General features: G+C 38.8%; 1 long non-coding RNA gene and 1 pseudogene across 1 annotated transcript; one reads left to right on the top strand and one right to left on the bottom strand.

The window, feature by feature from the left end:
* The first annotated feature begins 961 nt into the window (after nt 1–961).
* On the top strand, nt 962–1356 carry LOC101958914 (large ribosomal subunit protein eL42-like; annotated as a pseudogene).
* Nucleotides 1357–11679: 10323 nt separating this feature from the next.
* LOC144367150 (uncharacterized) lies at nt 11680–14975 on the bottom strand. The gene is made up of 2 exons (XR_013426439.1): nt 13220–14975; nt 11680–12910 (listed from the first exon to the last, which is right to left on the bottom strand). It is a non-coding gene; the product is annotated as an uncharacterized LOC144367150 (long non-coding RNA).
* Nucleotides 14976–15950: the final 975 nt, after the last annotated feature.

Here is a 15950-nt window from a genome sequence, read left to right as displayed (position 1 = left end):
CCCTATTTTGTATTTAGAGACAGGGTCTCACTGAGTTGCTTAGCGCCTCACTTTCACTGAGGCTGGCTTTGAACTAGCCTGCCTCAGCCTCCCTAGCCGCTGGGATTACAGGTGTGCCACACCACCCTCGCTCTAGTTGATTTTGTTTCACTGATTTTCAAGAAATTCTTAATAGGGCTGGGGATGTGGCTCAAGCGGTAGCGCGCCCGCCTGGCATGCGTGCGGCCCAGGTTCGATCCTCAGCACCACATACCAACAAAGATGTTGTGTCCGCCGAAAACTAAAAAATAATAAATATTAAAATTCTCTCTCTCTCACTCTCTCTTTAAAAAAAAAAGAATTAACAAATGAATTCAGTAAAAAAATTGCAGGATAAAAAAATCAACACAGAGCTGGGATGTGGCTCAGAGGTAGAGCATTCGCCTACCATGCGTGAGGCACTGGGTTCGATCCTCAGCACCACATAAAAATAAAATAAAGATATTGTGTCCACCTATAACTAAAAAATAAATATTAAAAAAAACCCAACACATGAAAGTAAGTAACATTGAAGATATGGAAGGAGAATGTTCTTTTTGAAAGATAAAGGATACACTAGTCAGATCCAACATAAGAACTCACAGCTAGGGGTGGTTAATAATGGCAGAATGTTGACAGTCACTCACTGACGTGTTGAATATGTATTGGGGACTCAATCTGCCTAGTTGTGTAAGCTATCCAGTTATGATCTATGAGAGATAACAAGAGGGTGGAAAATTACCTCTAGACAGGGAATAGGGGTGGGAGGGAAAGGGAGGGAGAAGGGGAATAGCAAGGATGGTGGAAGGAGATGCTCATCAGTATACAAAATACATGTATGAAGGTGTGAATTTGGTGTCAACATACCTTATATACAAACAGAGATTTGATAAATTGTGGTATAAAGGCGTATTAAGAATGAAAAACCAGCTTTGCAGATAACGCTGCCGCAAACATGGTGAACGTTCCTAAGACCCGCCCCGACGTTCTGTAAGAAATGTGACAAACACCAACCCCATAAAGTGACAGTACAAGAAGGGCAAGGATTCTCTGTATGCACAGGGAAAGTGGCGGTATGACAGGAAACAGAGTGGCTATGGTGGGCAGACCAAGCCAATTTTCAGGAAAAAGGCTGAAACTACAAAGAAGATTGTGCTGAGGGTTGAGTGTGTAGAGCCTAGCTGAAGATCTAAAAGAATGCTGGCTATGAAGAGATGCAAGCATTTTGAACTGGGAGGAGATAAGAGAAAGGGCCAAGTGACCCAGTTCTAAGCTTCATCGTTTGTTTTGTTATGAAGATAATAAAATGTTGAGATTTTCTTCGCTTAAAAAAAAAAAGAGAGAGAATGAAAAACCAGCCTCTACCTCAGAGCAAAGCCTGTCCAAGGAAGGAACATGACCTTTGTCCTTGGAAAGACCCACAGAGTACTCCTAGGCACATTCCCACCCCGCTAAGTTGTTTATCTACAAATAACCGGAGAGATCTGCTGCGCCAGGTGTCCTGACTCAGTCAGGCTAGGTGGGGACCCATGCAATCCCCTAGCAGCCACCAATCAGCATGAGATAGGGAAATACCTGGGATGCCAGGTGACCCTCCCAGTAGTTTATGGTGGTTGATAACGTGTTGGGAAACCATGTAGTTCAGCACCAACACCCCTCTTGGCTTAAAGCAATCAGTTCAAATGAATCCCCCTCTTGTACTAACCAATCACCCCTACCCAACTTGTTCCCGCTAGTGAATGTGCTAATCATGTTTTAGAGTTGCTATTTGATTTTCCCACGGTGTGTGATGATTTGCTAAGAGATGCTATGATGTTTGTGGGGGTCCCTGCCTTCTCCAAAGAGTGTATAAAACTGCTGCAAACCCTGGGCTCGGGGCTTCTCAGTGTCACCAGTAGCTATGTGTGCATGTGGAGGACCAAGCTAGCTCGAAATAAACACCTCTTAGCTGCTTACATCAAACTTGGTCTCTGGTGGTCTTTTGGGGGTCCCGAATTCGAGCATAACAAAGAATCGTAATGCAAGAAAATTATGAATGTAATACACTCCACTATTGTCATGTATGTAAGAAATTTAAAAAAAAAGATGCACTAAAATAAAAAAGAGAAATAACAAGAAATAGGTGACTGAATATGGTTCTTGCCCTTAAAAAAAGAAGAGAAATATAGACCATAATTACATGCTAAAGCAATCTGTTTGGTATAATATTTTAGGAAAAGAAACTGAAGTTTCTTCAACAGAAATATGGGAAATATCAGCATGAATTGGAAGAAAGAGAATATATATATTAATTAGATGGACAGAATACCTTTATTTTTATTTATTTATTTTTGTGTGGTGCTGAGGATCAAACCCAGTGCCTTACATGTGGCCAGGCTGAGATACAATCCCAGCCCAAGAAAAGCTTTCTTGAAGAGAGGTTTCTTCAAGAAACCTGATAATTGGCTAAGGTCCTGATGGTCTTTCAATCTGTATCCAGGCCTTTCCTGGACCTAACTATATTGTTGCCTCTGGGGCCCATAAGATGATATGTAACTATGTATAATGATTTTCCACTTTTTCCCAAGTTAGTTAAAGCCAGTGTTATTTACCACCAAAGAGTCTAACAGTGGTCAGGAAACCATCAGCAGGAAGTCAAGAGGCTAATGTGAAATTCCAAGATGTTAAAAGCTAAATAAGCTTAAAGATATGAAAGGGAGAAGAAGCTGGATTCATCAGTGATAGCTGAGGTAGAATTAATAATTCTTACTAATATGTTGGAAACTACAAAGTGGCAAAGCTAATTTCCATATGTTCTCAAAGCTATTCTTTCTTCTGAGCATACTGATAGACCATATTACCTAGTCCCATATATCTAGGTGGTGTCCTTTGTCAAATTCTCCCCAGCTGAATGTGAGTAAAAGTTGGGTGTCACTCTCATGCGAGGACAATTAAGAGTAGGTGTAGGGGCTGGGGATGTGGCTCAAGCGGTAGCGCGCTCGCCTGGCATGTGTGCGGCCCCGGGTTCGATCCTCAGCACCACATACAAACAAAAATGTTGTGTCCACCGAAAACTAAAATAAATAAATAAATAAATATTTAAAAAAAAAAGAGTAGGTGTACTATTAGAAAGGAGATCAGTAAAGCAGATCAAGCAGATGGGGAGGGGGAAGGGAAAGTAAAGAGAATGAGATTATCAACTTATGTTATATGCATATACATATCATAATGCACATAATGAATGAATTATGTGCATTCACTATTATGCATAATTATAATATACCAATAAAACATAAAATAGAATATGCAACATACAGCAGTAATAAAAAAGGAAAAGTGTAAAAAAGAGTAGATATTTCTTTGCACTCAGTCTTATCTGAAGTCAGTAAAAAGAACTCCAAGATGGTAACATTTCAAAGTAGATGAAGTTTGAATCCCTGAGCCACTAATTTGTGGTTTGTGATTGTGATTTTTATCATGAAATTACTTTCAGTAGGGATTTTATTTTTCCTAAGGAGCCCAAGGTACCCCAAGGTTTCAAAAGGTTGTGATTATTTTCTTCATTTTATTATCCTAATACCAGCCAGGTTTATGCTTAAAGCTAAGATATTAATGTAGGCACAAACTGCACAAAATACAGGTTCTGCGTTTTCTTATCTATTTTTTTCTATTGGGTGCTCCAGCTCTCTTCTCATTGAGGAGGCAGCCTTTAGCTGTGCCCTGCTCATATGTGGTTATTTAACTGCTTGCCTCTGAAGCCCCCAGATGTGATCTGTGCTTTCATCACATAGACATTAAAACCACAAATGCTTAAACATTAAAGAAAACATACAAATTTCTCTGAGGCTGTATTAAGATTTCCAAGTTGCCCCAGCAATGTAGGTATGTGCTATGGCACCTGACACCTGGGCATTTCTTTATATTTGTTTTGAACACTGTTGTATTTGCACGTGCGTATGTGTATGTGTATACATGCATGTGGGTATATGTAGATTTATTGTTAAAGTCTCTAGTATACTTATTATTTATTAATGTTCACCATACCTTCAGAAGCAGAAATTCAGGAGGTCTCTTTTAGATATGTTGGCATAAGGAAACAATCAGGCATATAGAAGCATATTTTGAATAGTTAGTGGACTACATTGGTTTGAAATTTGGAAGAGAGGCATAGGATGGGTACATAGAATTGTAATAAAAATAATGCATTTACCTGGATTGACCACACAAAGTAAGAAAGGGGATGAAAATTATGGAGTTTTGAGAATACCACCATCACTTAATGAGCAGGGAAATAAGGGATACTTAAGAAAGAATTGGAAAGAGTCAATATAAATGTGTGAAGAAAACCAGGAGGAATAGTTTGTAATCAATAAAATCAGTTTCCAATGCAAACTTGAGTTTTTAACTTGCAACATAAGATCCTGGACAGAAGTCATTGGCAGTCGTAAGTTTACCAAAGGAGAAATTTCTAACACCTGGAGCCACTGGCAGCTTTATTTTCAAATGATGTCCATGATTCATGCTGGTTATATTAGGGCCTTCTGTCCTTGCCCTGTGGCACTCTATTACAGTTGGACTTTTCTCTATGTGTAAGGGAGCAAGAGGGCAAGAAAACAACCTAATAAATCCCATGTAGGTTCTTCTTTCCCTCCACCAGGCTGCTCTTCTTTCTTTATTCTCAGTTCTCTCCTTTGGAAACTTGAGATCAGTTTGAGAATACGGGACAACAGTAGCTGCAGCTACTGCCCCCAGGGCAGATTGTCTGGTAGCCTCTGGTCCAGTTGACTAAGCTGTTTTATCTGCCACTATCTCACCATTCCAGAATGGACCAGAATATAGCTGCAAATTGTCTTGATTTTATCATTTTAAGGACAGGGAATAGTCAAGTATAGATGTTATCAATAGTGGCAGTTGCTGTTGAGATCACAAGAAGGAATGAGATCAATTCTCTAGATATATTAATTAAATGCTATCATTATGTTACTGAAAAATTCAAGCTGAGAAAGATGGAGAAGGTGGACTGTAACATGGAAGGAAAAAGAAAAGTAAAGTAAATGCAGAAAACTGGGAAATGTAGCCAATCAAATAAGTTTGGCTGAGAAAGAAAAAAAATGCTAAATAAGGGGATAGGGCCAAGGAAATTAATTTTTTTTTTCCTTAACTTGATGATTGGGTCATTTCACTACTTTAGCAACTAAGGATAAAGAGTCCTAAAAGGAAAGTATAGTGGAAAGAGGAAGAGACTAATGAGTAAGGATGCTAAGAGATATGAAGACCAGTAAGGGCATAACTTCAGGAGAACCTCAAAATGACATTTTGTCAACCCCTCTTCTTCCAAAAAGAGCAAATCACATTCTTAGCATAATGAGTTTCAGAGCAACTTTGTTTTGTTTAAAAAAAAAAAAAAAAAGTTAGGTGGTTTTAATTTCCTAACAGGTTTTCCTAAATTTCCTTAGATATTATTTTTGTAATAAGTAGATCAATTAATAACATGATTTTTATTTCAATAGCAGAAACCCACAAATTTCCTGTTTTGAATAATTCACAAACCTAAATTCCTGTAACTGCTTTTTTCATGTTGAACATGTTCCTTTCATGTAAAAATTTTGTTTAAAATAGGTCTTAACTCAAAATCAGATAAATTAGCTTGAAGGAAGAAAAGGGATTAATTTATGTTTGTGTATCTATATTATCAGTTCCAAAGATGAAACAGGATATCCATGTTAAATAAACCAAGTTTATCTTGTAAAAGCACTTTGAAATTAGTAGAACTATTGTTATTTCCAAGAATTGAGATGTCAAAATGTCAAGTTAATTCTCAATTATTCAAATAGTTTGAAATAGACTTGAGTGAAGTTATCCAAAAGGGCAAAGTGATCATGCTTTCAAGACACTTTTGCTTCTGGAAGGCATAAAGAAATTTATATTTATGTGTGGTAGACTTGAATACTAGAGGGAACATAAATATTTTTTCCCTCTAAAAAAAAAAAAAAAAAAAAAAAAAAGGAACCCTCTGGCATATAAACACCTAACTATTTAGTTAGGTTGATTCTAGTGCTGTTGCCAAAAGCTAGTTATGCCCAGAGTTGGATCTCCCTTATTTCAGGAAAGCAATTAGTTTGCTAATTAGCAGTACTCACAGTAGGCAATTGTATTAACTAAAAGGGGAGTTAGTTTACTATCTAAAAAGTATTTGTTTTACTATGCCAATGAAAAAAAAATCTACTTAATTAAGCACAGGAAGTCTCAACATTGGTAAAAATGGGGCACTATTGAGAGTTAATTTTATATTACTGTTAGAGTCCTAAAGTCTCTGTAGATTCCTCTATATTCTCCCTGGATCCTACATGTTTATTTCTTATTATCAATATATGTGGAAAGTTTGAGCTTGTTTTCAAATAAGGTATGAAAAGTAGTTGCAAGTAGCAATATGGAGCATATAGGAAAAAGATCTGATTCTGACATGAAGGTTGTATGAAGTCTTCTAGAAAAAGTGACCTCTAAGCTGGGTATTGGTTTGCTCTTTAGAGGAGTTTTGGTGTTGGTTATGGAGGCTGTAGAAAGGGACAATGAGAGTCATGGCATCTTGGCAGTAGGCATCTATAGTTGAGAACATCTGATATAGTCAATAGACCCTCCAAGAAAGATGCCCAGTGAAGTCGCTGTGTTGTGGGAGAGTTAACAGACATGTTTAAACTTTGATGCCTTCATTTATGGAGGATTATCGGAGCAGTAACGCCCATTGTATATGGACACAAGCACATTTCTTGGCTAACCCAATGTGCCATGTACTGTATTATCATTTTCAGTTTGGTACCAATGATTGAACTCAGGGGCCCTCGACGACTGGACCACCCTATTTTGTATTTTATTTAGAGACAGGGTTCTCACTGAGTTGCTTAGTGCCTCGCTTTTTGTAGAGGCTGGCTTTGAACTCAAGATCCCCCTATCTCAGCCTCCCAAGCTTCTGGGATTACAGGCATGCACCACCACACCCGGCTTCTAAGAATTCAATATCAAGGTTAAGAATAAGGGGGAAGTTGGGATAAATTTACCTATAAAAGGTCTAAGATAGCATATTTGGAGAAGAAAGAATGAACTCATCAGGAAATGTCAAAAAATTCTCAGAGTTATATAGCATTGCATTATTGTGGAGTCCAGGGCCCTGGTGGTTATAGTGGAAATAAAAAATAAAACAAAGAAAACCATGGTGTCATCAATTAGAAAGGTCACAATATTTCTCCAGTGACTGGTGAACACTAGTTAAGAGTTGGAAACTATTCATTGCCTCTAGAAATTTACAAGGCAGTTGTGACAATAGATTAGATTCCAGGCTATTGGTTAAAGGAATGGCTAGAATGAGCCATCAAGTGACCCCTGGAGGGGAAGGTTGTGAATTATTGAAAAATCCCAGATAAAGGGCTCTGGAATTACAAACTCTCATGATGTCATTAGAGCAGGTGGTGAGGGTGTGGCCATAGAGTGAAATAACTAGGTTTAAGAGTTCAAGAACAGAAGCTCCCATGGTTGTCATTGGGGATCGAAATGAGATCTTTTTCACAAAAGAAATAAGGAAGCAAAAGAGTTTATGAGTAGGTCAAGTTATTTTAACACATAGTCAAATTGTAATCTGAAGTGCTCAGATCCGCTTCATTCTGTTCCAGTTCAAACATGAATAATACAAAGGGAAATAAATCATTGTCCTCTAACACAGTAGGAGGTAGCCACAAAAGGAAATTTCAAAATCAGGACACCTGGACCCACGCCTTTGAAAAACCTCTGGTGATACATGTATACTTTCCACGGCCTTACCACTTTCAACTCCTGCCAAACAGAGTCTTCCCTTAGCAGCAAGATAACTCTTCACCTGTTGTCAAGGAGCAAGATTTAATGAAATTTCTGTAGCCGTTTTCCTACCATCATGAAGAAGAGCCCAGATGTGTTGAGAACTCCAGTCACAATACATGAGATTAATGAAAGCACACGTGTTTTTGTTCCTTTTTCTGTTATTAAGAAAAAAAAAATCTTATGCAGGGTATGGTGGTGCTTGCTTGTAATCCTAGAGGCTCAAGAGGCTGAGGCAGGAGGGTCGCAGGTTCAACATCAGCCTCAGTAACTTAGCAATGCCCCTTAGCAAGACAAAATACAAAATAAAAAAGGCTGAGGATGTGGGTCAGTGGTTAAGCACTCCTGGGTTCAAGTTCTCATACAAAAAAAAAAAAAAATATATATATATATATATATATATATATATATATATATATATATATAAAATCTCCTGTCAATATTATAACTTATAGTTACAAGATAACAATATTGGACTGGGATATAGCTCAGTTGGTAGAGTACTTGCCTTGCATGCACAAGGCCCTGTAGGGTTCAATCCCCAGGACCACAAAAAAAAAAAGAAAAAGAAAAAGAAGATAGCAATATTTCAAAAGCTTCTTTATATATATGTATAGAATATGACTTAAAATAATGGAATGATTCCAAATTGAATAGAAAAGTTTGGGAAATATATGGAGGGAAAATTGATTTTGCTTAGATTTATTGAGTCAGAACTCTGAGCACAGTCTTAAGAACCAACATCCTAACACATACCTACTAATACGTCCAACTACTTCACAGCCTCCACAGCCATCGCTTTCAGCTAATGGGAGAAGAGCATTTTGATCATCCTTTCCATTTCTGATGCCACTAAACTACACTCACTTTTCCCTGTGCTCCTTCCAAGGTATGTATCATTCCTGCCTTGGGACTCTTTCTGTGTTAGACTTGAAGGATATAATCTCTAGAATTTCTGCAAAGACCATCACTGTCCTTCACATTTGAAATTTAAGTTTTGCAAGCTCCCAGCTGTAAGCAGGCCTCCTCAATATCATTTTCTGTTGTTAAATGGCACCCATCTTTCTAAACATTAATCAAGTTCCACTTAAATCATATGTCCTTCATAAAGTCTTCTCTGGCCACTCTAAACTGCAGATAATTCTCCTTCCCTTTACATGAAGTATGAAACTATTGGGTGCCTAATAAGACCCAGTCACTATGCCAAGTCCTAGAAACACATTGTTAAATTAGCTGCCTTCCATAAGCAAGAGACAAAGTGCATAATATTAAAAATGCATTATCATAAATTATTTCTTTGCAGAGGATTTATAGTGAAGGAAAAGAAATTTAACATTTATTAAACCTCCCTTACTATAGGTCAAGACTTCAATCTTCTTAATAGTCCTTCAGCTTTTACAGATGACCAAACCATAGTCAGAAAATGTTAATTAAGCAACTCATGTAAAATTCATGTGACAAAGCAGAAATCAGAAACATCGGCCTGATTCCAAAGTCAGGCTTGACCATTTTATTGAGGCTTTGTAGTGTAGAAAGAATAAGGTTGATTTCCATAGCAAACATTAATTGAGTACTTGTTATAAGCCATGTACTATATTCAGTACTTAAGAATGTATTTAGTTCTTATAATCAACCTATGAGGAATATACTGTTATTATCCCTATTTCACAAAGAAACTGAGCAATGAAGAAAGTAATTAACTTACGTTCTAAAGTAAGAAAATTATCAAGCCAGCAATGAAATCCATTCTCTTCTAACCACAGAAAACAAGATCATAATGTCTGACCTTATCAACATCTAACAGAAGTTGAACTTCTAATCTAGCTCCATCATTATGAGTTATCAGAAGATACCAAATCTATGGATATGCAAGCCCCTTATAGATAATTGTGTAGTGTTTGTATAGAACCTTCCTCCTGTGTACTTCCAATCATCTCTGGAATACTTTTATAATACCTCATGCCAAGCAAATGTTAGGTTAATAGCTGTTATACTATACTGTTTAAGGACGTGACCAAATGAGTCTGTATATGTTCAGTACAGACACAGTTTTTTCTCCATATATTTTGATCTGTGTTTGGTTGACTCTGTGGAGGTAGAAACTTTGGATAAGGAGTGCTGAGGGCCATTACCAAGTAGGAATGACGCATCGAAATTTCCTTGCCAAGCGTACCCCATGCTGCTTAGAGGACATTCGATGGGACATTGCATGCATGCTTTAATAAGGTGACCTTGCTCAAGGACCAAGGCAGATCCGGGTTTAGAGCTGATCAGGTTTGAGGAAGTAACCGGCTCCTTGAGTTTAAGGCGTTGCCAGTTTAAGATAATGGGTTTTAGGGAAGTTGGAAGTTGAAGATTATTTGCTGGGATTAGGGTGTTCCTGCTGCTTGTTCCCGTTGAGTTCTCGTGAGATTAAAATGGGATTTGGAGATAGCCTTGTGGAGTAGGTGGATTGTGCGGGAGATGGCAGAACGCGATTGCCCCTGGACCTGTGTGGAGGCGGTGTGAGAGCAGGAATAAAGAATTGCTGCTTGAACCTACAAAGCTGTGAGTGCCTCGTGATTCTGGTGCCAAGCATTGACCTTGGCAAAGGAGAGTCAACTGCATTGAAAAATCCAGAAGATGGCAATGGTGCAAAAGGAGGTTCTGGTTAGGCACCCAGGCCATGTGGAGAGGGATGGCTGCTCCCCACTGGTCCGGCAGGGAAGAGTCTCCCACAGGGGTGCCCACCCCCCTTTTGCAGAATCTAGTGCCTAAGCACATCTTTACAGAAACACCTTGAGTACTCTCCGATGAGACCAGATGGTACATACTAAAAGGCCCACTTGCAACGCCAACTCCCCTTACACTTGTGACAGAGGCCACCAAATTCTTTATTCCAGCAGTGGAGACAGTGGTTCAGATAAACACAGACTTGTACCCAGGTGCTCTAAGTTCAATTCTAGGCTTCAAGATGGTTCTCCGAGTGATCCTGCATTCAGGAGCTTGCTTGCAGCACCTGAGGTATAGGCCATGAGTTATTGGGAGTTTTCCTACCTCTGCAAAAGTCAGGTAATCTTCATGGGTGAAGGTATGGGCTGTGGAGGCCAAAAATCCACTTTACAGCATGAATCCAAGAAACGAGGAGACTGAAGTGTTTGCAGAAGATCACCCACACTGGTTTGGGGACCATTCCATGTGGAAGTTCCCATACATGGGTACCCCAGGGAGATCAGAGCTAGGATCAATGTGCTTCATCAGGAACAACACTTCCTACAGAAGGAAGGGATTGCTCCTGTTGCTGACAACTGCTGACCCATGGCCTCCTCAACTCAAATGAAGCTGCAGAGCACACCAGGGAGTTGAGGCAGAACACTCCATTTCATACCAGGCTGTTCAGGCTTCGAGGGTTGAAGGAGTCACAGCCAGATCCCCCGGTACCAACTACACAGGTATCTCACACAGGTGGGTGGCAGCCCAGGAGAGCAGAGTGCAGGTAGGGAAGAGAGGAAGAAGCCGACTTTCTGGGCAACCTTGGGCCAGTACCTTTTCTTTGGGGGTCTTCATTTTTCCAGTTGTAAAGGAGGGATGGACAGGAGGGTCATCCCTATGGAGAGCCATGAAGGTATTTTTCTTCAGACTCAAATAGTATTTCTCTCCTCAGTAATATTGAAATTTTATGTTGGACAGCTCTTTGTCTGTAGGGGCAACGATCACTGGCCTCTGCTCCTACGATGTCACAGCACTCTTTTCCTATAGAAAATAGAAAATGTCTTTAGATACTGCCCACATGTTCTGAGGGTGGGTGCCAAGGCCAATGTCTCGGCTTGGCACCAGAATCACGAGCCACCACACAGCTTTGTAGATTCAAACAGCAATTCTTTATTCCAGCTCTCACACCACCTCCACACAGGTCCAGGGGCAATGGCGTTCTGCCGTCTCCCGCACCAACCACCTACTACACGAGGCTATCTCCAAATCCCATTTTAATCTCACGAGAACTCAATGGGAACAAGCAGCAGGAACACCCTAATCCCAGCAATAATCTTCAACTTCCAACTTCCCTAAAACCCATTATCTTAAACTGGCAACGCCTTAAACTCAAGGAGCCGGTTACTTCCTCAAACCTGATCAGCTCTAAACCCGAATCCGCCTTGGTCCTTGAGCAAGGTCACCTTATTAAAGCATGCATGCAATGTCCCATCAAATGTCCTCTAAGCAGCATGGGGTACGCTTGGCAAGGAAATTTCGATGCGTCATTCCTACTTGGTAATGGCCCTCAGCATCTCCCCCCTTCTGATTAATTAAACAACAAGCAATGCGGCTTAGGACCGTGCCTGGTAGGTTGTCCAATTCAACATATGGTTCTTACCCGTCATCGGATGAACTGACCTCTAGGTGTCAGTCCCCTGTCTTAGGTTGAATCCACTGCAATCAGATCAACCCGTCGCTGACTACCGGTCCAGCATTCAGCCATGCTTGTGGATAGGCCTAAGCACCAGTGGGGGGGTGAGGTTCTTGCCTCACCTCTGTTGGCCCCCAAATTTAACCTTGGTGCCAGTGGGGGGGTGAGGTTCTTGCCTCACCTCTGTTGGCCCCCAAATTTTAGACCATCACTAGTAGAAGGGAGGAAGATACAGAAATGCCACGACACCAAGCCAATTGACGGCTCCTTTGGAAAAATTGCATCACTGGTGACACCATCAGCAAAGATGTCAGCATTACCACAATTAACATGGGGTGCGCTGGCAAGGAAATTGCATCACTGGTGACACCATCAGCAAAAATATGCCAGCAGTACCACAATTCGCTGCACCAGACGATAGTTCACAATGCATGCAACTGATATATAGTCCAGGCAAGTTCTGCAGGCAGTTCAAAGTGGAAGAGTCTATCAATATGTCCATTTCCTCCCAAAGTAAATCAAGTCCTTGATTGAGCATTACTTGTTGAGTTATATTCATTGATGCATCAGTTTATACAGTTTCCTGTGGTAGCTATCATAGAAGCTGTAGTTTGGTTTTCTTAGTCTTCACCGGCACTGGGATGGAGATGGGAATTCTGGCAATGATGTTAAAGAGACATTATCCTGAACAGAATTATTAAATATAATGAAAAGGAAAAGTGAAAGTAAACAAACAGATCTGTTAATCACCTTTAAAAACAATAGTAAGCAAACAGATCTATTAACCACCTTTGAAAACAATCATTAACAGCTGTTTACCTAATTAGATTAAACCACTTAAATCACGTGAATAAAAAAAAAATTCGGATCCATTTTTTCATGAGCGCTCCTCATATAAAAATATGGACATACACACATACTGACATGCAACACAAAACAGTGAAGACATAACATACAACACATAAGACAATAATAACGGCCTTGTAGCTTTACCTAGGTAAAATCTCCATTGCAATGTTTAAAAACTCCACAGTCAAAAATAAAAATAAAACACAGTCAAAAAACAAAACTGATCAGAAAAACATTAACCTAGGTTTGTATGAGCTCAAAAATAAAATAGAACTTTATGATGTGGGAAAAATGCAATAATAAAATAGATATTGAAAAAAGCACCGTGGTAAATCACTGTCGCAGATGTAAGAATAGCCAAGCTGGAGCTCTGGATATCAGCTGTTATGGATTTCAGTCAAATCATCTTTTTCTGTAGAAATTGTTTTGGTTAACCTCTCTGGAATCCAAATCGGCTGCTGTTCTCCCTGTGGGAACACACAAATGGAACCCCGACTCCAGACAATAACTGGGTCGGGACCTTTCCATTGTCCTGTTAGAATATCTTTCCAAAGTACCTTAGGCTTATGTACATTTTTCGGATACATATGTCTTTCTGCAGCACTAAGTCCTGATGAATCCAAATTTAGAAAGTTTAGAGTAAAAAGGGTTATTTTAAGTTTATCTTTGGGGGATATATACCCCTTTCCAATTCCCTCTTTTTGCTTTAATAGGTACGTTTTAATAGTTTGATGAGCTCTTTCAACTATGCCTTGTCCCTGTGGATTGTATGGGATTCCTGTTATATGAGTAATACCAAATGATGAGCAAAATTGTTTAAAAGATTTAGACGTATAACCAGGACCGTTATCAGTTTTTAACTGTTTAGGAACACCCACAGTGGCAAAATTTTGTAAGCAATGAGCTATAACATCTTTAGTTTTTTCTCCTGCATGAAGGGAGCCCATCAAAAATCCGGAAGAAGTATCAACTGTAACATGTAAATATTTTAATTTTCCAAATTCTGGCAAGTGTGTGACGTCCATCTGCCAAATATGGTTAGGTATCAGTCCTCTAGGATTGACTCCAAGATTAACTTGGGGTAAAAAGGTCACACAATTTTGACATTGTTTTATTATATGCCTGGCTTGTTCCTTAGTTATTTTAAAACGCTTTTGTAAAGTATTAGCATTAACATGAAACCTTTTATGAAAATTTGTAGCTTCTTCTACAGTAGAAAAAATATGTATATCATGTGTAGTTTTATCTGCTAAATCATTGCCCAAACTAAGGGCTCCAGGCAATCCTGTATGTGCCCTGATATGTCCTATGAAGAATGGATCTTTTCTATCCCAGATTAGACTTTGTATAGTGGAAAACAAAGAGAAAACAGTAGAGGAAGGGGAAATCCTACCAGCATCTTCAAGGGATGTTATAGCATTAACTACATACTGGCTATCAGAGAATAAATTAAATACAGAATCTTTGAACATCACAAAAGCTTGTAGAACTGCATTAAGCTCTACCTTTTGAGCTGACTGTTTGGGAACTAAAAATGTAAAAGTTTGATCAGGGGTAACTACTGCAGCTGTACCATTATTAGACCCATCAGTGAATATATTTGGAGCATTCATGATAGGTGTTTTTCTTGTCATTTTAGGAAAAACTACAGGATGCTTAGACCAAAAAGACAACAAAGGATTAGATGGTAAATGATTATCAAATGAAACATTCGATTTACACATGATTATTGCCCAAGTATTTAATTCATTAGCTAACTCATCAATTTGCTCCATAGTATATGGAGTAATAATTTTATTGGGAGAAATTCCAAACACTGTCTTTGCTGCTCTTATACCTTTGAGTATTAATTGTCCTACAGCCTCAGGATACCTAGTAAGAATAGTGTTAGGAGAATAAGATAAATGTATCCACAATAATGGACCTTCCTGCCAAAATACTCCTGTAGGAATATTTCTTGTTGGTAGTACAATAAATAATAAAGGCAAACTTATATCAATTCTATCTAAATGCATATTTTCCATATATGTCTCAATAATTTTTAATGCCTTTCTAGCTTTAGGAGTTAACATTCGGGGTGAATTTGGATCTGATGGACCTTTTAGAATATCAAATAAAGGTCCCAACTCTCCTGTTGGTATGCCTAGATAAGGCCTTATCCAATTTATATCTCCCAACAACTTTTGAAAGTCATTAAGTGATTTGAGTTGATCTACTCGTATTTGAATTTTAGGTGGACGGACCATGGTTGAGGATAATAGAACTCCTAAATAATTAATTGGAAAATTTAATTGTACTTTGTCTATTCCTATCTCTAGATTATAATTTTTTAACAAGTTTGTAAGTGTGGCATAACATTCCAGCAATGTGTTTTTATCTTTATGTGCCAATAATACATCATCCATATAGTGAAATATTTTTAGTTCAGGATTTTGATTTCTAAGTGGCTGGATTGCTTTATTAACATATATTTGACACATAGTTGGACTGTTAGCCATTCCTTGAGGGAGTACTTTCCATTCATATCTTTCATCAAGGCCTTCATGATTTAATGCAGGGATAGTAAATGCAAAACGTGGACTATCCTCGGAATGAATTGGAATCGAAAAAAAGCAATCTTTAATGTCTATAGCTAAAACATGCCACGTTTTTGGTAAAGCAGACAATTGAGGAATCCCTGATTGAGCAGGTCCCATAATGACCATTTCATTATTAATTGCTCTTAAATCTTGTAATAATCTCCATTTACCCGATTTCTTTTTGATAACAAAAATGGGAGTATTATGGGGAGATACGGAAGGTTATAAATGTCCTTCCGCTAATTGTTGTTTGACCAGATCATGGGCTACTTGTATCTTTTCTTTAGTCAGGGGCC

Source organism: Ictidomys tridecemlineatus, chromosome 10, assembly GCF_052094955.1.
Source record: "Ictidomys tridecemlineatus isolate mIctTri1 chromosome 10, mIctTri1.hap1, whole genome shotgun sequence".
In the NCBI taxonomy this organism is placed as follows: domain Eukaryota; kingdom Metazoa; phylum Chordata; class Mammalia; order Rodentia; family Sciuridae; genus Ictidomys; species Ictidomys tridecemlineatus.
The sequence above is the reverse complement of the archived record's forward strand: the minus strand, read 5'-3'. Positions and strand labels throughout refer to the sequence as shown.